At 35.0% G+C, this 25,544-nt stretch overlaps 1 long non-coding RNA gene across 1 annotated transcript; it reads right to left on the reverse strand.

Moving 5' to 3' along the window:
- On the reverse strand, positions 644-7,278 carry LOC110404584. The gene is made up of 4 exons (XR_002442330.1): positions 7,173-7,278; positions 5,545-5,683; positions 1,749-1,924; positions 644-1,274 (listed from the first exon to the last, which is right to left on the reverse strand). It is a non-coding gene; the product is annotated as an uncharacterized LOC110404584 (long non-coding RNA).

A 25,544-nucleotide genomic window follows, 5' to 3' on the forward strand; every position in this document is an offset into this window, starting at 1 on the left:
CATAAAGCACATTCCAATTCACTGCTTTTTACTTTTGCTATTGCCTTCTAGCACAAATCCAATTACTTCTATTTTGTATGTCAGTATCTTCATCAGCAACACACAGCAGAAAACAAAACATACTTAGGTGACACTTTCATAGCTTTAGGCAGATCTGATTAATGAGGCACGGCTGAAAGCAACTTTTTTCAGCACATCAACAAGATTTCCCAAGTAGTGCAAAGTTCCCTTTCTAATGTTGTTAATTAACATTTTAACCACCACCAAGAACGCTGAAATCTAATGCTCTTCTTAAGCTGTGCTAGCCATCCATCCATGTCCTATTATCCCTGTAAATATAATTACATATGATTTGATATTAACGGACACAATTCACCTAAATAGATTGGAAATGCAGCTCTTGCTACAGTACCAGCTAGCTAGAAACATGCCCACTGACATCACTGATGCAAGTAACAGAAACATATCTAGTTTAAATACAACTTCTTAACTTAAAATCATAACATTTGAGAACAGTTGGGATCAATACTGAAAATATTTATATTGAAAACGTTTCTTCTTGCTAGCAAAATCCCTCACATATGCAGTCATAAAGAATTAAAACATCAGTGTAAACAAGTTGTTAAACAAAGCTTCAGTTAAAAATAACAGGCAAGGAAAATCTTTCCAAGCACAATGAAATTGTCAATATTTAAAAGCTCTAATGCCAGTAAGTGACATCCTGTAGTTTTCTTTACTCCTGCCTATGCAGTATCAGATTAGAAGACTGATTAACAGTACTTTTTTTTTTTTTAGCATTAACATGTTTGCTTTATAGTAGAACATGCATATAAAATCTATAAGAATAAAAACATAAATCTGGATGACAAAGCCAGCAATATCAAGCATGATAGCTCTGCTGGAGCCCTCAGTAGAGCCTCCTGCTCAGTCAACCTTATGATCTTCTATAGCTCTCTGCATGCACAGGTCAACAGACAACTAAGCCAATCAGTCACCACACACAAAACTTACGCTATAAGTTACACAACCAAACAAGCTCAGTACTTAAAAGATCAATTGCTTTTCCACAAAAGCAGAAAACAAAGGCCTACTAAAATAAACACCTACAAGTAGTTTGGCATTATTTCCTTCAGTTCTTCAGGCTACTTATTTACATAAAGTTTATGCAGAATGAGAATTGTGAATCCCAATTCCCATAGCCTGTCATTAGGTAGTTAAATAACCTTTTCCTCCAAACTGCACGTGAAATGCTAGTTGTCTTCTTTGATTTCAAACTGTAAGGGAAACAAACCACATCTTGGTTCATTAATTTCTTCTTTTCTAACTGCAGACTTTTTCAGTCAACTGAACAACCTTCAATTAATATACTTATGTCCTGATACCAGTCTTCTCTCAAGACAGGAACTACCAGTTTCAAACAGTACTCTTGAATTGTGAGCGTTTCTCAAGCCAAGACAAATGATTAAAAAAAAGTAATAATGAGTTAACAGTGAATAACTCCCAGAGAAGCATTATGTTAAAATTTAGTGAACAAAACACTATTATTCCCAAAATACAGTGGTACTGAACTATTTCTCCCCTCCCTCCCCCCCCAAATTAGTTTTTGTTTACTTACACGTAACATGTATTTTTTTTTTTAAGCAAGAAATGTTTTAATATGATGTAAGGATAGGCAGCAGCAGATACAGTTGCTTCAACCCCAAGAAAGACAGCGGTCACAATCCAGTAATAAAGAAGGAATCACTTACCGCATTCTAAGGATCAAGGATCACCAAACACTCCAAAGGAGATGATCTCCAAATACAAGTGTTTCTCTTGCAGCTGCCAGCCATTATAGGAGGTGAGGAGGAATTGCTTCCACTTGTGTTCCCAGAGCTGGCTACACCCCTTCACCAGGTGCTCCATCAGTGGTTCAAGCTGTGACCTAATGATTCCCATACAGATGGAAAGGTCAAACTACCCAGGAAAGCATTTGTTTACTACCAAGTACTTACTTGCCTAGATGTACCATTTCAGAATTTTCTTGCAATCCTACCTTTAAACTCAAAGTCATAACACTCCTGTTAAAGCTCAAACATTATGGATAGATCAAGATTATTGCACCATTCATGAATTATGTATTATCACATTCCCTTAGAAAAATTACAAGTGGAAATTACCTGGAAGTTAGCAAATGGAGTGTAATGTTTCAAAATAGAAGTGGCGTGGGTTAAAACAATATGGGATTCCCACAAGAACACACATCTGATTCTTTTCAGTTATCTAAATAGGGAGCTTTGAAAGAATTTTTGAATTTCAACAGAAGTAGAAATCAGAAGACAATTAAGTTGACTTGAGCCGTGCAAAAAAGTTGATTAAAATATCTCAGAATGACCAATTATTGCAGAACTTTGGGAAAAGAAACATCCTTATAAATAAGAACTGAAAGGAAAACAAATATTTTCAATAATGTCTTAGAAAAGAAAGAAAATACTCTCTTAAATTTCATTGACATATTCTAAAACATTATTAATTTCACAGATTTTTGAGCAGCATAGAAATTTGAAGATTTATTCTATGAATAATATTAATTAGATTACTTGAGGTAATAATTTCAAAGGCTGCATATAAAACTTCCTCAAATGCACAGAAAATAATTTTGAAAAAGCATAATGCAAACTTTAGCATAAGGCTCTATTAACATCACCTCCAAATTATGTATTTTCCCTGGGAAAACACTGTTATAGTAAGTGTGCTTTATCAATAATGTATCATGAGAAATCCAGTGTGTCTTGATTTAAATTCTAAGACTACTTTATTATTGACAAGATCTGGGAGAAAAACAAATTACTTGAAACTGCATATGGCTACATTTAAAATAGATTTTACATCTATTCATATTCATGTGACACTGTTTATTTCACTTATAAAAACAACAACAACATGTATTTTCTTACACCCAAGAGCAGGTCAGAATTCCTGATTTTAAGAATAAAATGCGTCAAATGTCTGTCAGAATATATTAAAGGCATAACTTGAACAGTCTTTTATTTTAATGCTTCTATAAACAAACTGCAGTTATTAAGTAATAAGTTAACTATATTTTAAAATTCCGATTTAATTTTCATTTCGTTGCATTTGACACCAATAAAGTGAAGATTCAGATCTTTCTAGAACATGAAACACTTGCAAGGTTGTCAATTTCACAAGTTTATTGTCTGATATTTATTCTATTTATTCACCTGTCAAGAAGCACACATTTTATTTGAGTCAACTATATACAGTATACCAAGTCTGAACTATCATTCTTCTCACAAGACCAAAGATGATCAGTGAGTTTGAGAATATTTTCTTTTAATATGCTGTAATGCAATGGAAAGCACAGCAATGACAGCAGAGTAGCAAAGTCCTAGGCTGCAGCAAGTAAGAATATGCCCAGATGTAGCAGCCATGGACACAGAAACAAAGGAAAGAATCTGCTTACCTTCAGAATGCCACAGGTACACAGAGATCTCCAGCAAGATCCCCTTACCTCCACTGCCAACCCTTAAATGAGGTCTGGGAAGGGGTGAATCCTGGCTCCACCCTTTCTGGTCACTCGGGTACATTGCAAGCACCTGAGCTCCCCCGGGTTGGCCCTGCCTTCCCACCAGGTGCTCAATCACTGGTTCAAGCTGTGACTTAGCATTTCCACTACTATGCTGAAGATATCTAGCACAATTTAACATTATAAAGTTGGTGAGCTGCCAGCTACAAGCTTACATTGTGCTATTTTGCCTCTTTACTTTTTTTTTTTTTCCAGAAAACAGATATTCCTATCCTCTTTTGCTCCTGATATTCAGTAACCATACTTCTAGCCAAATCTTTTTTGAAGCAAATTGTCTGTTTAAAATGCAGAAAAAGATTTTCATTCAGATATTGCCAAAGCAGAAATAGCAAGGTTTGGACTCCATTCCTCATCTAAAGCACCTGTTATGTCTCTGCATTTAGAATAAATATTCAGAGACTTTACATCATTATCCATGTATGTCAGACACATATCACTTACCTCATTTCAATTTTATATTAAATGTACTGGGTCTGGCTAGTTAGAGTCAACATAGAATCAGGCTAATCTTGCATTTGTTCTAGTATTATATTCAAGACTAAATGAAAGCAAGTGTTTCAAGGAAAAGTGCTAGATATCCTGTATATGGAGTGAGCATGGTGTAATTTGTTCTCTATAACTCATCTGTGATACCAATTACCTGTTTTACTGTAGAGGTGCATGTTATAGAAAATGTTTTGGAAGATGTTTCAAACATTGCATTTCTGCACAAATTTTAAGCTCTCTCCCATTCAGCATTTCTTCTGAGAAGCATCTACTATTACTTTTACTACATTTACTTTTACGTTTACTATTACTTTGAGCACAAATATCAGAGCTACATCTAAGGATTACTAAATGTTCATCCCAAGCTAAAACAGTGTTAGAATATCAGAAAGTAATACCAATAAATTTACATCCATTAGAAACAAATACAATCTGTACAAAGAAATTTAAATCCCCCCAAAATTTCTGTTGCTGCTAACACTGTTTTCACCAAGTTAAGTAATTTTATAGAAAAGTGCTAGGTAATGTGTAACTATATTCTGTGCATCTGTAACCGATACACAGAACTTACTGCATTTTTAGTTGGTATGTACTACAATTCAATTGAACAATTGAAATTAAAAATGTATATGCTAAGTAAAAATGTGTATGCTAGTACTCAAAAGAGAGTCCTAACTAAAACAAATCATGGTGCTGAAAATTTAGAGAGTTGCAATTACAGTGCCTTGGTGCTACACAGATAATCCAAGGTTGTGAAATAGAGCCACTGCAATCATTTTTAGACAGGCATAGAAAACCCTAATGAGTGTTTTGAGGATGTAAAATCATGACCAAGCATTAGCCCTTTCATTTTTTTACCCCTACAATACATATAAGTTTAGACATCAGTTATTCCATTTAGGTACCTATGTCTATTATACCTGGAGATTGCTATTCAGGTCTCCTTTAATTTGGTTCATATCTTGCCCTCCCATTCCTGCAAAGCTTCTCCAGTGAGCTGATATTCTACAACTCTGATCAATACTACACACAAGTGAGCTTCCTTTCTCAAATTGTCTATTCCCAGTTCTGCTCTTCCCGTGCTCCAATTGCAACACAGATAGGTCAGGCTGCCAGAAGGCCAGGGTAACATTGGACTAGACGAGCAATATACCTTTATTTTCTGAGAGATTTTAGCCTTCACGGAAAGCCAGTTTTACAGGCAGGTAAAATAGAAAAGTTAAGTACTATAAACTACCGAAACACCACAGCTGGGATTTAACTGTCAAGATATACACATCCGTGGCTCAGCCAGTTTTCTCTAATGTTTTAAAATCAAAACCAGGAAATATGTACTTTCTACAGCATGAATCATGTAATCCTGGAGTATCTTAGAGTAAGACAAATCATGCTGCAGAAGTCCCTACATTTCAGCTATAAAGACAGCATAAAGGACTACTTCAAATGTCATCTATTTCTCAAATGACACCTACTTGATGAACATCTTCAGCTGCATAAGATTATCCCAGTTCCAAAAATCAAAGACTTCTTGTGATCCAGATCAATAGCTTTCACCTTTCAAAGAAAGGCACTGAATCCATATCAGTTTGAAGAGTAAAGCACTCCACAGCTCTACAAAAGAGTAGATTTACAGATTTGCATATTCCATAAAGGTTTTTTTTTGTTTTTTACAGGCAAAAAAATATTATCAGTATTTGGGATCTTTCTTTTTCTGACAGTGACAGACTAATTAATATTGTAAATTTATAAAACAATTATAACAACAGCAGAAAGATGGTGTTTCTTAACTAGAAAAAAAAAACTGAAAGAAAAACAAACAAAAAAACCCAAGCAAATAAAAAAACTACTACTACTACAAAAAAAAAAAAACCAACACCCAAAACAATATCAATCAGCATTACCCAGATTGTGATATCTTTTGAACATCTAGGAACACAGCATGTCATCATAAATATTTTGAATGTCTGTTAACTTTTTGTGCACAGAACACGATGACAAACAGTCAAGATACAGTAGTTGAAAGACCCTTTTTTAAGGAATACTCCAGGTTACTTAAAGGTGATATAAAACTACTATTTTTTTAAGCTGTACCATAAGCATCTCAGTAAGACACATGTGAAAAGTTATTGCAAAAGAAAGTTTTCCTTTTTACAACATTGTCATCAAAGTTTACTGGTATATTAAAAGTTCTAATTTGACAATAAGTTTTCTGCCTTTTTCATAGTATGCAATATATTATACAAAGTACATTCATGGAGAATCTGGAAACACAATAATTAACAACTTAAAGATCTTCTAAATGCCAAAGCTATTTCATGGGCTGATCAAGAACATTAAAGAGTCATGAATTATATTGGAGAACATATTCCCCAAGATTAAATTATTCTTGAAGGAAAGATTAAAGCAATTTACAAGCCTATATCTAGTGCAAGAAAACAGTCACAGAAAAAAGCCCAAGAATAAAAGATAACACAAGTAGACATGATAAAAGAAAGAACATACTTCAACACAATAATAAAACAGTTTCTGATATATACCTCCTTCATAGGCTGATATGTACATTCAATACTGAGGCAGTACTAGAGCTTTTATTACATGTAAGAAACTGGAATCCAAAGTTTGGCTTTTTTAATCTTTTCAAGGAAGCTTTTCACTGACTCCTCACGTTAGGTGTTTATGCCTTGCCAAAAAGATAAACAATATAAATAATAAAGGAGGAGTTGTACGTTTGTCCTCCTGGAACAGCCATCAAGTTCTCTGGACAAAGACAACAATAGCAGACTGAAGCAACTAGTTATCATTGTCAGCTAACTGGTGTGTCAATTAAAGGGGCAATAACTCATCCAGAAAATACATGAAGTGCTCATTAAAAGACCCACAGATGTTGGACTGTATAAGGGACCAAAACTAGACTGTACTTGTTTTCTGCACATATCTCATTATTGTATTCCTCTAGATGCTTCCTTTTCTTATTTGACTTTAACAAATCACTTCAGTCTGCTAGGAGATGCTCACATGAATAAAAAATCTCTGCTTCTACTCGAGCATTACTTGAGCAATGACAAGTATTTACTGCTAAAAAATTGTGTGAACTACTTACAAATGAAAGGAGCTATTTCAAAGTTGATCACAGCTTACTTTTTTCTTCTTAGTAGTTGACAAATGAAGAAAATCACATCAAAAACAAAATGCTTTCTTCATTAGGCTAGTTGATCTTTCTTAAGGAAATTAAAAATACAGGAATTAACAGTGTTATGAATGACAGTCTTAAAATATATACACCCAATAAACTACAATTTACCTACAAGCAAGAACTGTTTTCTCTGGCTTGCTCACATTCAGTTTGAAAGAAAAAAAAAAGTTACTGGTAATACAAATTCTTGCTAGCTTTTATATCATTATTGAAGCTATGATAAATAATAGCTGAAAATGCTCCAGCAAACAAAATGATCATTTGCTCATTGTACTACACCTTTACGTAGCTGATACACAATAACTACCCATGAAACAATTCAGCAGAGAGAGAGAACAATTCACACATCCTTTCCTCATCTACAGAAGTGAATTTATCTTACCCCTCATCGTGTAGGATACTAAAGACACTCCCGAGCTATACCTGATGAATCTTTCTCGTACACAAAAAAGGAAGTTCCCTAAAAAACAGTCCTGTGAAATAAGCATCTTTACAAGTGTTCTTACCATGTCTCTAAACAGAGCACAGACTCCTACCAGCTGAATCAAAAGGACCCCCTGTTCCTGAGCCACTCTTCCAAGAACACCTGTGATTTCTTATTAATTATTCATCACCTGGGAGTAAATATGCCCTCTATCTCCTCAAATAGCAAATACTGAAATTGTGATAATATACAGCTGCTTGTTTTTCCTAAGGAATCTTGCACATACAGAAAGCTTCCCCATCTCTGAGGATATTGATTTTGTTCAGCCTGAAGAGGAGAGTGAGAGAAGGCCTCATGGCGGCCTGCAAGGCCTTACAGGGAGTGAGGGGCAGCGCTGAGCTCTGCTCTCTGGTGACAGTGATAGGGCCTAAGGGAATGGCATGGAGCTGTGTCATGGAAGGGGCACATGAGGGGTAGGGACAGGTTCTGAACCTGAGGGTGGTGGGTATGGAACAGGCTGCCCAGGGCAGTGGGCACAGCACCAAGCCTGCTGGAATTCAAGAAGCATTGCATAACACTATCAAACATATAATTTAGTTTTTAGGTAATCCTGTGTGGAACCAGGAGTGGGACTTAATGATTCATGTGGGTTCCTTCCACATTCTATAACCTTTTGCCTTCCTTGGAAGGAAGTTTTAAATAAGTTTTCCTCATCTTTCCCTCTCTTTTACTTTAAAACCTCAAACAAAAAAAGGGATAATGACATTGACAAATTCTGAAATGGTAACTGTAACACTCATTTCCAGTTACTTATTTTAAACTGGAAAAACTAAAATCTATGCTAGTTCAGGAGCTGGCTCATGAAATAATCTCACACCCATCTGAGGTGGAAAACTGATCGTTCATCTGGAGAGCAAGGCAGACAGCTGGGCTGGGAACAACCCTAGCCATCCAATTTCAGCCTATTTTGGCATATGATTTTAATCTACTTCTGCATATTTTTCCAATGCCTTAAATGAACACATTATGGCCCCCAGTAAGTTTGGAATGATTACTTACCAAGTCTCTCCCTTAAAAATAAGGAGAAAAAATAGGGAGAGAAGGAAAATACTAAGGGAGAACTTATGTTCCTGACGCATATTATAAATATTCCAAGTACTGGCTATGCTAGAAAGAATTCTTCATCCTTCCAAAATAAATTCATGTACAGCTGTCCACTACACGCACTGTTATTGCGTCCATTCGGAGAGGACTTTGCAATGCATCTGATGATCTTCCTTGATTTCCACACAGCAGCAGGAAGTGGACAACTTTCTCCTTGGTTCCAGGAAGTGCAGGAAAGTAAATCCTGTCTGAATGCTGGAATCAATCTTCTGCTTCTGTCTCTAGAGGTGCATTTATTTTTGCCTTTTTTCTATAGCTTCTGTAATGGGTAAATACTGTGTATTCCAAGAAGGGTCTTGGAAGAGTCACCGCTACTCTCTGAGGATGGTCAAGATTTTGTTCTTCTATCAGTCAGTTTTTGTTTCCTTTCTGCCACCTTTTCTGTCTACTGATATAATAAATGTCAGAAAATTTTACCTACAGCTATATTGAAGAGAAGGAAAACTAGCAGCCATGGGGTTTACCTGTGTTGATGTCCATGTCCACACTATATTTTCCATGCTCTGCAGCTCTCCAGGCTGTTCTGTGAGAATGATATTGTTATTGTTTCTCCTCCCTCACTAGTGTTTGTAGCCATGATCACTGCAATAGGCACCAAACCTGTATAGAAAACAAGGTAGATCAGTGTTCTCTCACTATTGGTGATAATTGAAAGAATAATCGCCTTAATATACCCATTGTCAGAAATAAGCACGCTGTATAATAACTATATGCATATATCTTGAGGAACATTTGTAATTCCCACAACAAAACTTATGTTATGCCCTACAAGTTCATTTCTTCATCTGAGGCATGCACATGTGTGTTCTACTTATGACCTCTTAGTTCAAAGCTACAATTACTTATATACCTACAAATTATCACAATTCAATAACATCTTCTGAATTAACAAATGTTACAAATTAAGCACATACTGAAAAGTGGTGTTTTGTGTGGAAAACAGCAGAGAAGTAAAGTAAAAAGTCCTGAAATCTTAAAGATTATATTTCTAGAATGAGTGTTATTTTGGATCTTTAATAGGAGATGTAAAAAGGTATTTCAAACAGCATAGTAGCAGGTAAATCAGCTAACAACATGTACTGAAGAGAACTGAATGTCTGCCAGAAAGGAAGATTAGAAATTAGTCTTGTTACTGCACCTATTAAAAGAGCTTTGAAAAGAGGTGATTGTGGATTATTTTTCCTGATCCCTGAATGTATTCCTTTCCTTCAAAGAGGCAATAGCATCAGTGTTCCATTGCTCTGATCTGTTGTGAGCTCATTGTGTAAGTCAAGCTCAATGTCCATTGGGCATTGTGGCACTGGACCACTTTAGTAAAAATAATACGGATCTGTGACTGCTTCAGTTATGCAGGCACCAAGTCTTTCCGCAATGAGAGAAAGTTACAGGAACACTCAGCAGAGGTGTGAATGCCTGACAACTTCCTAGGCTTAAACGTCGGACAGAAGATCAACATTTATCAGGCCGTGTGTAGGAGGTTCACCCACCCTGACTTCTTGTAGTACTGGAAAATGTATAGGTATACTAATTTAGACACTCTCCTCTGAAAGTTACCACTATAGTGGTAGTTTATATGGATAGTTTGTATCATACAATTTGAAAAAGAAATTCAAGAAAGCTGCTTAGAATAAACAGTCAAAATGAGATTTTGCTTTCTGTTTATATATCAGTTACCGAACTTTTTGTTCATAAGACATTGTGTATGTTTTTCCCTCTTGTCTCTGCAAATATTTGTCACTAAGTACAGCAGTTCATTCATTTTCATTATATTCAGATCTCCAATCATCACCACACCTATCTAATCTGATTAACATAAAGTAATGAATGTCATGGCCATTGAACATGAGTAAATGCTCTAACAGCTGAAGAGCCTTACTTGACAAATATGGATATTTAAGAAAAAGAAATTAATCCATTCTTCTCTTCTACCATAAGCTTTTTAATATCTCATGTTCAAATACTCACTGTACAAAACAGGAAGGGAAAAATTATCTGTATCATAACTAAGAAAATCCATTCAGTACTTCTTATAATAAAATAGTCTTAAAATTACTCAAAAAATAGTGATGTAAAGCACATAGAATCATAGAATTGTAGAATATCCCAAGTTGGAAGGGATCCACAAGTAATTCATCGACACTTGCTGAATGTCTATGAAGACCAAACGTGGGGTGTGAGCACAGTGGGGCAGTGGGTGGTGCATTTAGGCAGTGGTGACAGCAACATGAAAGACAAGCCACATTCTGAATGGCCATACAGATATTTGTGAGTGTGGTATGCAGGCTCTGGTTCATCACTGACAAAAATGCATAGCTAATGGTGGTGACTGTATTGCAAAATAGTGTTTTTTAGCTGAAAATTTGCTTCATCAAATAGATTTTTGTGCTCTTTGTATTTGTTACAGTTTCCATGGAAATAAATAGGAGGCATTACTTTTGGAGTGACATACATACAATTAGATGTATTTGGAACAAACTGGCATCAGATAAACAAAGCTGTATGCTGTATCTACATGCTAGCACAACTCTATTCTAACTAAAGAAGGACAGAAAATCCCACTGATCTGTCCAGACTCTACCTGAGGAGAATGTACAAAATAAATACATGTAGAGAATATTTCTGGATGTGGTTTCAAAAGAGCATTAAAATTTTGAATCATGTTATAAAACTAATGGCATTACTCTGAAAAGTTTTACTACTGAAGATGATGGAATGTTAAGTAGTGCTGTAAAACTGGACAATGAAACCAAGTTTTATATTATTAACATCATCTGCATAAAATTACTTCATTGGAATAGATTATCACTGTATCGTTTCATGTACTTTAGCTAAAAGCCACAAATGACCAGCTGTTTATTTGAAGACTTCCTATGTTTGCTGAAACAGAATCATAGGTTAAAAAACACAAACAAACAAACACAAACAAACAAAAACCCTGACCTGCACAACCAAACTTTAAGGTCAATACAGCATACAAGACTTAAGTTCCAGCATCAGATACCAGACTCAAATTCTGTTACATGCACATCTTAACTGACCCAGAACAAGAATCAAAATTCTGTTCTGCACAGCTGGTGCAATGTAATATTCTTTTACTGCCAAGAAATATGTGTGAACGCTAAAAGTACTAGATGACTTATTAATATTGTTCCTTTAACATTTAGACTTTTACGAGGACATCCAGAAATTTCAATAGAAGTATAATAAAAAATTTTATATTTGGCATATTGCAGAATAGTAAATGTAACGGGCTAACCTTAAGCAAAGATGAAGGATGCAGATATTCCAACTTCAAGTGCTCAGACTTCCTACTATTGTTAGTGATAAATATTTACTCTGAGTGCGGATGCAGCTTAACAGATCTCTTTTCTATTCTCCCTTCCAATTGAAAACCCTCTGCCAAAGGCTATTTTTTCCACTTTTGACTGTCCATGTGATTTTAATATGGTCAAGCGATGCTCAAACTCAATGAATACAGCAATAAGTGCGTTCCTATGATCACTTTAAGTTATTAAGACTGACTATATACCATTGCTAGACACGCTGGATACTATTAGAGTGCTTAATGCTTGGAATGACATGAGAACGGGAGCAGTAGAACTGGGTGCCAAAATCACACTCTGGGTGACAGCTAAAAAGTCAGTCCAGATAGGTTTTTCCTTTCCTCTCCCTTTCCCTTCCTCTTCCTTTCCTTTCTTTCTTCTCCCCCTCCCCAGCTCCCCCTCTCCTCTTGTTTTTTTCTTTCTAGAATATGTATCCAGAAAAATGCCAAAAAACTTCTCTGATTTGTAGAGTACATCAGCTTTTACTAAAATAAGTAGCATTTCTTACAGCAGTGAGTCTGGGGCCAAGACCTACTTAAGTTAATGAGTTCTTTTTAAACAATCTACTGCAGTAGCTAGATTGATCATAATCAATGTTCTTAATTTGACATTTTTATCAGTGTTTAGCAAGAAAAAAAGTGAAATCCAGGAAAAAAAAAAAAACACTGAATTTTATCTATGAGCAAATTTACAGTAAGAAAAAAAAAACCTTGCAGCTTTTGGATTATGCTGTTATTCTCAATTAAGCAAATCAAGACCGAAAATGAAAAAGAAATTGAAACAACCTCTCTAACTGTTGATATAGGTAAGCTACCACATATTGTAAATATAAATATATGAGTATTCTCTGCTCTCATTTTCTCAGAGTTTTCAGTGTTGGAGAATTTATTTATTTTTTGTATATGATTAGAACAACTAATTAATTAAACTGGCTCTCAGTCTGGGCAGATTCTGTTCATTCACAAAAGAAACTGGTGTAAAATATGAAAGATGACACTCATAATTCATTTAATCAGAACACGTCACACACAGGAAAGCAATTTCTCCATAACTAAATATGGAAAATAATTATCCATAAGTAAATATGGAAAAGCCTATAGGAAAGCTCTACCTTTAAATCTTCTTTTAACTTTCAATTTTTAGTCTCAGATCTGGCAATTGGTTGCAATAGCAGGTGGATCTCAATGACCTATTACTGATTTCTGCAGCTGTGCAGTATGGATCTGATTCGCAGGTTATGGTCAGAGCTGAACCCAGAGCAAATATTTCACTTAGAAGAAAAACATGTGTTTGTATTAGTGAGCAGTAGCTACAGTGAGCTACAAGAATCTCTTCAGTACATTAGCATGCACCACTTATTAAAATTTTCTATGTTCTCTTGCACATGCCTTTGCAAAGACTGAATATGTACTTGAACTCAGTTTTTATGCAAGAAAAATCAAGATATATTTGTAAAGTGTAATGTGGCAATAAAAACATTTACATAAAGCATTAGTTAATGATTTAAATAAATAATGAGTCTATAATAAAACTGTTAAATCTTTCTAAGAGGTACTTAGCTTTGGAGCTGTAAAAATCTGTGCAGCGTTCAGTAAAAAAGGCAGGGAATGAGAAAACAATATAAACATTGAGAAGAGCGCTGGATACTTGTTAATCACTTCAGCTGCATACTGTAAATTATGACGTGACAGAATATTTTAACTTGATTTTCCTCTAACTTAACTGATATTCCCTCACAATCCTACTCAAGAACATCTATGCATGCATGCTAAAATGAAGGTGTTTTAAGCTAAGCTTTCTCACATTGCCAATTAAGTGAACAAATAGTATTCATGCCTCTGTAAATCCAGAGTGTCAGCGAAAATAACAGAAAGTCTTTTAAAACCAGAATATTTTAAGAAAGAGAAATAGAATCACAATCCTTTATGCTCAATGCAGAGCATAGACACAGAGAAGAGCGCGGAATGCTGATGATTGCATTTCTGTCCCAGGAGTAGTAGTTTGTTCCTTGATTATTTATGTGTGCAAAATCCTAGCTCGTTTTCCTAAACATTACATTTGATAAGCAATAGATTCTAGTAGTTGACACTAAATAATATTGACCCCCTTGACCTCCTATAAACATCAGTGGAAAAATTTCCAACGACTCCGCTGTGAAATTCCTCAGCGCTATTCAACCGTGAAGGATGGCACATCTAAATAACAAAACTACTGACCTTGAGAGTTGCTAGGCATTTTCACCGTACACTTAATATAGAATGTAATCTGTATGGTTACTCTAATATTGCCCCATAGCCTTTTATGTATACTTCTGCCACACATTATTATTGTTTTTAATTTGGAGCATCCAATACAGTCAAAAATTCATATATCTTTTATTGCTCCCACTAATTGGCCTGTGACTCCACTGGGTACTGGTGATGAATGGGAGGAGAGAATTAACAGCAGGAGGTTATGGTACAGGGCACTAGTGTTCTATTATATCACTATCACGTTATTCTCATGAGCACAACACCAGTAAGGTTTTAAACCTGACAAGCATATTCTTTCATAATCAGTTTATGTCTATGACAATGCAGTATTACACTTAATTTAACTGTATGCAATATCCTTAAAGGGGCTACAGAAAAAGAATAATCATGCTTCAAATATGATTACTTTATATAAAGCATTCTTAGAGAGACTGAATAATCTTTTTTTTTTTAATCCAATGGACAGTTTATGTCATACAACTTGATGAGCCGCAAAGATCCACTGGAAAACTTCAGGGAACTTCTCTTCCTTTGAGGTTTATTTTTTGGTGGCTGATGGCAGAGAAGCCTTACATTTACAGACACATTTTCAGACAGCAACTTGTGTTTTGGGACCTGTGAACTGATGGATGTAGCTATTTGTTCTAATAATATAGGATCACTGAACAAACAAAATCCAGGAACAGTCTAAATGCCATTTAGGGCAGTGTGCGGTTAAATAACTGTTGGGCTCAAAAGAAATTTTAATAAATATAATTACATACTAAGAATATATGATAAGTAAAGCAAGTATAAAAAGTACATAACAAATAGCAATTTTGTTTATTCATTTTTCTGCTATTCAGTAGTTGTTAGGGATGAGAATGGAATTACTATGTGCAGGACAATACTCATCTCATGATCCTGGGAGTAGATAGCATTTTGAATGCTGTTAATAGCAGGTGAAAAATGATGATTCATTTAATATGTAATGTGTTATGAAAACATTAAACTTCAGTCTAATACAGTAACAATTAAAGCCCTTGAAACTGAGGGCTGAGGAGTGACACAAAACCGTATTTATCAAAATGTAGGGAAGGTAATGTGTCTCTGCTACAACTTATGTAGTATGAATCTAATGATTAATAGTAAACAATGTGTAAAACCAACTACTGATCAAGCTGTTTGGTGTCTTCAGATTTGTCTTTTGTTATTTCCTTCAAAGTCATTGCTTTCAAAGATTTCCTAGAAGTCTGGTTAGATAGTCTCCACCAGTACTCTCTAATGTTTGGAATTTTTTTTTTAATTTTTATTCTTGTGTTACTCTAGGGAAATAGTAGAAAATGCTATATAGTGGCATAGTTTGGTTTTCTACAGTTTCAAATAGGGATGGTTCTCATAAGTTTGTTCGACCATGACAAAATTCATCTGACAGATGAATGAACGTTATTAGATTTATTATTATAAATAGTTTTGACCCTGGATAGAAACAGAAATTCGGTTTAGATTCCTAGTGCCCTGAATAAGAGAACCAATTCATCTGTACAATAAAATTTAGACAAATTATGAAAATGATTTTTATGATTTGTGGACAAAACAGTAACTATAACATACTATTATCATAAATGTGTTTGAATGAATCACAGATTCAGTATTGATCTCACCATTGTGGACTGCTACAATTTTTTGAGTCTTTCCCTTTTCTCAATTAGCTTTTATTTTGCTGCATTTCACCTCCTCTTCTCCTCTGCAACTGTCCCACTTCATTCCATTCTGTCTTCCTTCTCACAGAAATACCTCTCAGTTTTTACGCGATTTAAGAAACTTATCATTTTTAACGGTTTTTTTTTTTTCTTTATGCACTGCTATAGAATTTGCTTGGTCCTGATTACCACTATTTGTAGTTATGAGTGCAGGTAAAAATGACTACCACTCATTGTTTGTTTAGAGTGGGGCTTTGTTTAAAGTCTAATGGCTGCAGGATGTTGGTGGGCAGCCAGAGATTATTTGTTGGCAAGTATTGTGTCACAAACTAACATAGCAATAAGCTTATTTCCAACCAGATAAGCTCATTACCTCCCTCTCGCCCCAACTTTAGGATGATTCATGGGCTACTTTTAGTATTCTGCGGTTGTTTCTGATCATCCTTTGAAGGATTTTTAAATTTACAGCCATTGCTCTGTATAACAAAAAAAGACAAAGTTTTTGGTAATATCTCAGATCCAGGTAAGGTGTCTGCCAATCATTTAACTTTTGTGCAATATCTGACATATAGTAATGAATCAGTCTTTCATTTCACCCAATGTAATGATAAGATGTCATCAATAACTAGATGTAGTATTTTATCAACTCTATCTAGCGAAAGTAAATTGATTTTGAACTGCAGGATATCAAGGCTTAAAAGGCAATAAAGCTTAAAGCTTTCGCAGGTTTGTAAATGGGTTGCGAGGTGATCTCAGGGCAACAGCAGGGTGCAAATTGTGGACAAGGGCAAAGTGTGTCTCTGAAAAAGCCTTCTTAACTTAGGAACAAGAGGTATACCCATCAGAAAACCATCAGCTGAAACAAGGAAAGACTTAGGAACACAATTCAAATTCAGTAAAGACTCTGAAGAGAACATTTCCTTGTATTGACAAGATATTAATGGCTTATTATGTAGTGATTATTAATGTTATGTATGAATACAATACATTATAAAGATGCAAGTCTTTCCAGTAAAACTGAAGTCTCTCTTTTCCTAAACCAGTCACCTGCTTTATTCAAGACATGGCAATTTGGCAAATAATGCAAATACATTCAATTTTAAAAAAGGGAAACAATCTTAGTGTCTTTGATATGCATACCAAACTATTTAGCTGCTGTAGCAGGATTTTGCATGTTTATTTCCCATTTAATAAAAAACTGACAGAGCGGTCATTCGCATCTTAGGATGTATTCAGATTAATATGCAAAACATGTAAAAATTAACATAATTATGTTAAAACAAACAGGATACAAAATGTTTAGATGAAGTTAACTCATTAAATAAATCCATCTTTACATTAACAGACTAACACAGACAGTTGAAACATTTTCCATCATGTAATACACACAAATAAATTAAACGCATCTTGGATTCATCCTCATGTAGCCTTCAGTTAAGAAGAGAAATGTGACTGTGATGATCAACTTAAGTAAGAAACTAGTTGTCAAAAAAAAGAGAAATTTATTTAATGCTGCTCAGTATTTTTTTTTTCCCCACAGTGTTTTTGGCAATTCCCAAATCCTCCCACAGGGAATAAAGAGGGAGAAGGTGAAAGTAACCTCATAGAAGTTATGAGGATTGAGTGACAGAAGTAAGAGGAAATGTAGGGTATTCTGAAGGAAAAAACAACAAATCAAAACAAAAAAAAAGACTAGAAGAAGGATGAACAGGTCATGCAACATACCACTGAAAAGCTTTCACTGGGATGCTTGGAACATTTGCACAGTTTTCCCCTTATCAAAAGGGTTGGACTACAAAAGAGAAAGGTTCATCTCATTTTCTGAGGAGAAGCCCATAGACCTTCCAATGTGCCCTTGTGGTTCTTACATACTTAATTTGATTTAAATCTAAAGAAACATTACTCCATTGCTGTCTGTTCATTTATATATATTTTTTCAAGCATGTTGTTTTGTTTCAAAAATAAATTTAAACACATTAAAGTATGATTAAGGTTGCGCAGGTAAAAAGTTTAAGATGTAACCACAGCTTTTCATCAGCACAGAAGATTCACTTTTCTAACTGCAAGAAAAGCACTGAGGAAAATAAAAAGAATATATATATACTGCCAATTCATTGTTGGAATCCCGGGGCAAATTTAGCATATTTTTTTATAATTTCATTTGGTTTTCTTTGGATAAGAAGTAAGGAATGAAGATGTGGAAGTACCTGCAAAAATTCATGATTATCTTTCTTTGCCTGCAGTATTGTCTAAGGTTTTTATGTAAGGATTTTTCTGGGGCATGCAGTTCCACCCAGAACCAAGATCAGCCTTTACAATAGGCATTCTTGTTCTACACAGACTGCAGGTGAAAAATGATATGCAATAGTTTTTAAAATAATGTTTAGCAGTCTTGTATTCCACTGAAGAATTTTTAACTTACACCTACTTATAAAACTTTTTCCTGAAAAATTACTTGACTTCCTTAGTTTCAATATCATCTCAGAAGCATAAGAAGAGAGATCACAATAAGAAGTGGCTCACTGGAATGAGAAGTGCAGCTAGATAAATGTACACTGGAAAAGTTTTCACTTTCTCCACATACAGGCTATACCTACTAATTAATAAGCAGATTGATTTTATCTTTTAGTGAATACCTACTTTCAAGAGTAATCTTTCAGACTGTTCCTCCTAACTTTCCAAATATCTATTCTACAGAAAAAAAATTGCTTTGTGGCCACTGCACAGCATGACTTTGTGTGCACTATTGACTGTGAAGAGACCCCAAGTTGGCCAGAGTTTTGAGGTGAAGCTATCTAGATCTTCAAGCATTAGTACACCAAAGAAAACTTAACTTTCTGAGTCTTCAACTTAAAAAAGTAACCTTATAGCTTTTTACTATAATAAAAACACAAGAGCAACCAGAAATGCCAAAAAGAAGAAAAGGGTTTCATACATCAATTTCCCCTATCTGTTGTGAACTTGCAGGCTTTCAATTCCAGTCTTCATTTTATTCCACTCAAAGACCAAGAACAAAAGCAAACACTGTGCAGTTTCGCCTGCCCTCCCCTAGAAAATCTTTTCACCTCCTCTGCCACTCCCTCTTTTCTTGTGTCAGTATCCCAGCCCCATAGTGTGATCTGTACAGCCCTTGCTGCAGCAAGCATGCTCACGAGCTCCTGGAGAGAAGAAACAATTCCCTCCCCCTTACACCTGATTTTTCCTAAAGAAAAGTCATAAAATCACGGAGGGGAAAAAATAAAAGAGAAAACACACACAAAAAAAACCCCATGAAATCTTCCAACAAGAAGTACGTTCAGCCCAATGACACTGCCAGAAAAGCTTCTTGAAAACTTGAAATAATAGTAAGTCATGACATTTTCAAATATTCTGATTTTTATTTAGTGACTCATGGAGAATTCTATTTGATATATTCCAATATGGATATGTTACAATAAAAGTTTAATGCAGTTTTAAATGTGGTCTGCTGATCCTGGATCAAAAAATCTCTCTACTTGTCTTGATGTCAAGATGTTCCTAATAGCTGCACGTTTCATGATTTTAAAACAGTCTTTTTCCTTCAGATACCACTCAGCATGGCTGGCATCGATGTCTTAAGTTTGTTTTCAAGAGAGTTTTTAAGTATTTTTTTTAATTTATTTTTAGAGAGGTAAATGATTTAGGACTAATAATGGCCTACACAAAGAGAACCAAATTTCTATTTGAACCATGTAAGGCGGTGTGTAGCATCCATGTGACAAGACAGTGTGAGTAGATATGCATATACACAGCAGAGATAATTAGCAAATATTTGTAAAATAGCTTTAAACGTGAATGGTTTTGTGAATTAAAGCCCCTTTTAAAAGTTTTAATAAACTATCTACAGTTTTGCAGATTATTTTTCATAGTAAGAAAAATATTAATCCTGGCACATTGTTATTTTGCCCACAATAGGTAATTATCATTTCATACTCTACTGAGGGTTGTCATTAACCCAAATATGCTACAAAGTGCTGCCAGTCATATGTTAGCTCGGAAAATTCCATTCAACAATTAAACCATCTTTGACTTTTTCAGAAAGTTTAAGGAGTTGAACCATAGGAGATCAAATATGAATATGCCCCATCCCTGCAGGTGTTCAAGGCCAAGCTGGATGGGATCCTGGGCAGCCTGATCTAGTGGTTGGTAACCCTGCCCATGGGGAGGAGTTGGAGCTCAATGATCTCTAGGGTCCCTTCCAAACCAAGCCATTCTGTGGTTCTATGATTCTATGATAATATGAATGTAAGTGCTGATATTGAACATTTGACTAAAGCGTAATGTGTGTTTACTAAAATCTGACTTCCAGAAATAAAATTCAGGATCCCTATACTAATGATCACACAAACCTTCTCATTGTGTTTTTCTTCTGTTACATGAATTTTTAATATTGTTACAATTATCAGTTGAGGAATATGAGCAATTTATCTTTGACATTTTTGCTACAGTGATTTCAGATGACCCTCCTTAACTTCCACTCCTGCACATACATCAAAGATGGTACCTGAAGGACTCATGAATGAAAGAAAAAAGCTGAAGAAATATATTGCAAAAAAAAAAAAAAGTAAAACATAAAACCAGCCTTCTTTATGACTCATGTTAATCTTGAAATACCTCATATGTCTTTGTAGTAGCAAATTATTGATTTTATGTCAGAATTATTTAATTAATTGGATAACTGGGACTAATAAGCTGGTAAATGCAGAGGGGAAATTCTATAGATGCCCATGAAATTTGCCTCCATATGGATGTTTCTTCAGTCTTTAGGTTTTTTTGCATCTTCAATAAGACACTTTTCTTGTCACTTGGTAGTGTTTCTGATGTACAGCATGTTGCATGCTTATTTTAGATTGCTGACATTTCTGAGAACAGTTGGTTTGATATACACGTACTAACAAAACAGAGTTGGTGAAAGATTAATATTTTGTTGGCAAAGGTCAGTTGTGTGATAATGACTTTTACTTACCCAACAAAACTTTTTAAGGAAGGTTACAGTAAATTAACCTAACTCCTGTCTGTCAATCAATATACAACCTCATGACACATTTGCTCTTTGATAAACTGTTATAGTTCAGTATGTATTATACCAAACTGTGAAAGAGCTAGAAGGAAAAAGCTTCTCACATGGACAGATTTAGATTCATTGGCAATTTACCCAAAGAGTGGTAAGCTTTATTTAGGAGGAATCACAAATGTGCAGATCAAGGGGTAGTATCTAGGTGGGTTTCATGGTTTATAACTATATCAGTGTACAACACAAGGATGAAGGATTTGATATTAATACATTCAAGACAGACCTTGGTGAGAAACCTCTTTTAAAATGCTTTGGTTTCCTCATACTTGCCAAATGCTCACACACTTTCACAGTGATTCAGCAAAACACTTAAAAAACTCTTAACAATCTTTTTGGTGGTGGGAGGTGCATAAGAAAAGATTGTAACACTAAATGCATACCAAGGTGCATCTTGGCATCTATCAGTCTGCAGATTATGGAACATTTTGCTTGACTAACAGTGCTATGTCCACCCTGACCCCCATACTCTTCAGCAAAGGGGGAAAAAAAAGGAAAAATGCCTTATCTTTCAATCATTCCAGACAGAACTCAAGGAAGGGAAACGTTGGGAATGTGATTCTTCCCTCACATGAATAGATGCTGATGCATCAGGAAGCATGCTGAGACCATCAAAAACACAGTTTGACCCAGCCATCCAGCCCAGTGATGTTCCTCTGTCACTCATCCAGGAAGTTAGAAAACATTTCCTATGACTGAGAACTTTGAGAGTCGTCATCCACAAGCTAGCAGAACCAAAATATAAAAGAGATGCAATAATAGTATGACTCACTTTACCCACAGAGCTAGGAACTAATATGACATTAATGTTCAAAATTGACATTAACATTCAAAATTTGTTTGTTCAGATATTAATAACAATTTTTGTCTTTTTCACCTAGCTCATTCCTTGTATTTTTTTCTAAAGCCTAGAGGCCCTGATCTCATCCTGTGGAACATCAGGGTGTCAAAAATGAGAGTCTTGCAAATAAAATAAATCTAAGTGGAAGGGAGAATAAGAAACCACATTTCTAACATCATCCTACAAAATTGTTCACAGCTTGCAGGAAAGGAAATTAAGAACTGAATTAGTTAAAATTCAATATTTCAGTTTTTCTAGGCACTTTAACATTTCAGAATTCACTTTTGCTCAGAAATGCCTATCTTTAGGAAGCTTCTGCTATGAAAAATAAAAGAATAATAATTTGTATTTTTAACTATGATGAAATTTCACTTTGAAAGTTCACATGCAACTGCATTTTCTTACTTACTTAACAGTCACCATTTTACAACTTCCATCTTATTTCAGAGGCCAATGCAAGAGATGCAACACAACTACTAGAAAAACATCCAATCTCAGAGCAAAGGCTACCCTTCACTGAGACAACTCCAAGTCGTACCTGATCAATCCAGTTGGAAAATCAAAGTGTACTGCAAACAGCTTGTCTTCTAATTAGTACGCTCAGGGCTAATCTCTTCTTGAGTGTAAAATCTGCCTCACTGGTAGAAACTCTGATCTAAGAAGTAAAAGAGAATTAAAATCTTTATGAGGAGTCTTGTGATTAATTAATTAAAAATACAAAAAAAAAAAGAATATTGTTGTTATTAATGGCCATATTTGGTAGGCACTGTATTAAAAATCAGAAAAAAACTAGATATAGATTAGTATAAGTAATAACAGGACAGCTTCTAATGGAAAAGGATTTCTGTTGCTATCTACCATAGTAATTGTATTGCTTTTTATGTTGAATTTCCATGAGAAAATATTTTCTATCTTCTTTCTTCTACTTTGATTTATTTTTAAATTGAATACTAGGTTTTGTACAATCTTCTTTCATCTTCTATTAAGATCACTGGAATTTAGATTATAAGGTAATACTAGAAATTGAAAAACTAATCAAGTGTATGTGCTAGTCTTGAGGTACAACAGCTTCTGAATATTCATGAAAAAATGCTTATTCTAAAAGAGAGAAAAGCCCTTGTCCACAGGTCTAGAGATCTCTAGAAACGTTATCAAAGTCCCTGCTATGGTATTGACATGTAATGAAAGGTGAGACCTCAGGATTAAATTACCTTATCTCAAAGTCATCATACACAATATTATCTGCATAAGTATCTGCTCTGTATTGCTCTCCTTTGCCTGTTTTTACTACATAACCAGAGCCATCACCTAAAGCGAGCAGAATCCTGCTCCTCTGTAGTCATGCTATTCTTTTCACTTCAATTCCTTCAGCCTTCTAGCTTACAGCTAGTACTGAGAGGAAGTACGGAGCTGCCAAAAATGACATGTATTTTCTTTGAGTACTTTTTAATGCTTCTTGGATCACGTCTACCAAACGAAGATCTTGTCTGTCCACCACAAAATTTCTACCTCTTGTAGCTATTAAAGAACAAACATCTTTTATCAACAGAACATTGTACAACTTGCAGAAGGACTATGAACCACAGAAAAGAACAGTACAGTATGATGATACTGGATATTTTTTCAGTTCTTAAACATGACTAAAAAACTGGAAAGAAGAGAGATGTGCCTTTTGCCAAGTCAAAAAAGTCAAAAGCTTTTCTAGCTTTTCTATGGTTTGACATTTGGTTCTATTAAAAACACTATCGTATGAATGATTCATCATAAAGAATCTATTTCAGTGGAAAAAAAATAGTGATAAACCTCCCGTACATATATTTACTCAGAAAAACCCTTCAGTGTAAACTCAAAGAACATTTTACAAATGTGGACTGTTATCTTTTATCAAATGGCTGTTCCTTGGCCTTTTATGTATTATATAGTTATCCAGAGCTCATGATGCTTGTATTAGTTCCCACCAGTTATTCTATACTTTTGTTACACAAGGGAGAGAAGCACTCAGAACTGGTGAGACATTTCTATCTCATCTATTCCAGTTGATATCCAGTGTGTGAGGGCATGTGAACATCATTTTCTCTTGGGAAAGAATTTCTGGGTCAATGCCTTTACTAGCAAAGAAATCTGAAAACCATGACTGAAGCATACTGGGTTAAGAACAGAAGACTGCACATCATGTTAAAGACATTTGCTTAGCAATTGGATGAGGATAAAAGCAGTAAAGTAGGACAAGATATATATATACATATATATCCTCACACACTTGTGATCTGTTTCTTGATTTCTCCTATTAGTGAAGGAGAACCACATCAGTACTGTTAGTAAGCAACTTCTCAGCAAATTTTTAAAAATAATCTTACTTTGAAGTTTTCAGATGATCACAAAAATTGATATTATACTAATTTGTATAGGCATACAACTGATAATCATGCACATGAGCCTATGCCTCTGTTGTTACAGAATCTCATTTTCCTTAAATTGGGTTATCCAGAATTGTGTGGGTATTACCTGCACATCATGCTTCAGAGCAACTTCTATCAACAGAGGAAGCACCCATGGTCACAGATAAAATGACATATTCTTTCCTAGAAAATCTAAATACGGCCTGAATCCAAGTCAAGGCAACATGGGGTACTTTAAGATAGATGAATCACTCCTCAAGACATGGAAAAAGTTGTTTGGAGTTTTCATAATTCAGTCTTCTCCCAAGTCTAGCTGCCAGACTGTTCAGTAAGACAAACAACTTTGGACAAAGCTAGATTTATTTTCTAACCTTTTATTTCTTCTTGTTCTAAGAAGAAATAAAGAGAAGAAACTAAGAATTTCCCAAGGTATTTTAAGCTAATGTATTGTCTTGGAATTCTAAGGTCAACTTTAAATACTGGTCTTTTGGCAAGGTTATGTTATACAACAGGAGCAAAGGAGCAATTCCTGTCAGGGCTCTGCCTGACAAGGGGTCTGGGCTCAAACAGCTGACAGTCATAAAAATGGTATTTTAGTTATCACAGTTTCTTATCATGAAATGTTCAGCAGAGGAATGAGAAACCACTTTCCTTAATAATGAACTAGAGCAGTAATCCACAGAACATTAACCAACACTTACCAGATCTAAATAACTTACTTCAAAAAACTCAGCATTAAACTAAAACTTTTGTCAAAGATACTATCTGCCTCAATTTGAACATGTTAAAAAGATGCAATATTAAAGTGTAAAACAGTAGTATCAAGTTACTCGACTTTGTTATCATAGTATCTCATCAGCCATAGATATCAGATAACATGGTGTGAAGCAGGGAGAAGTAAAATATGAAAGTCGCACAGTCCAAAAAATCTTAACAAAACTACCTCTCCTCTCACCGGAGGAAACCTGAATACATTCTATACCTTGATAAAGATGTCTTAAACGCTAGCAAACATACTACAAATTCTGTAGTTTAACTTTTTAGTGATTCATTGGTTCTTATGTATCTTCCACCAGTTGTAGCAGATCTCAGTTTTATGGAATCA

The sequence above is a fragment of the Numida meleagris genome, chromosome 10 (genome assembly GCF_002078875.1).
Source record: "Numida meleagris isolate 19003 breed g44 Domestic line chromosome 10, NumMel1.0, whole genome shotgun sequence".
Classification (NCBI taxonomy): Eukaryota; Metazoa; Chordata; class Aves; order Galliformes; family Numididae; genus Numida; species Numida meleagris.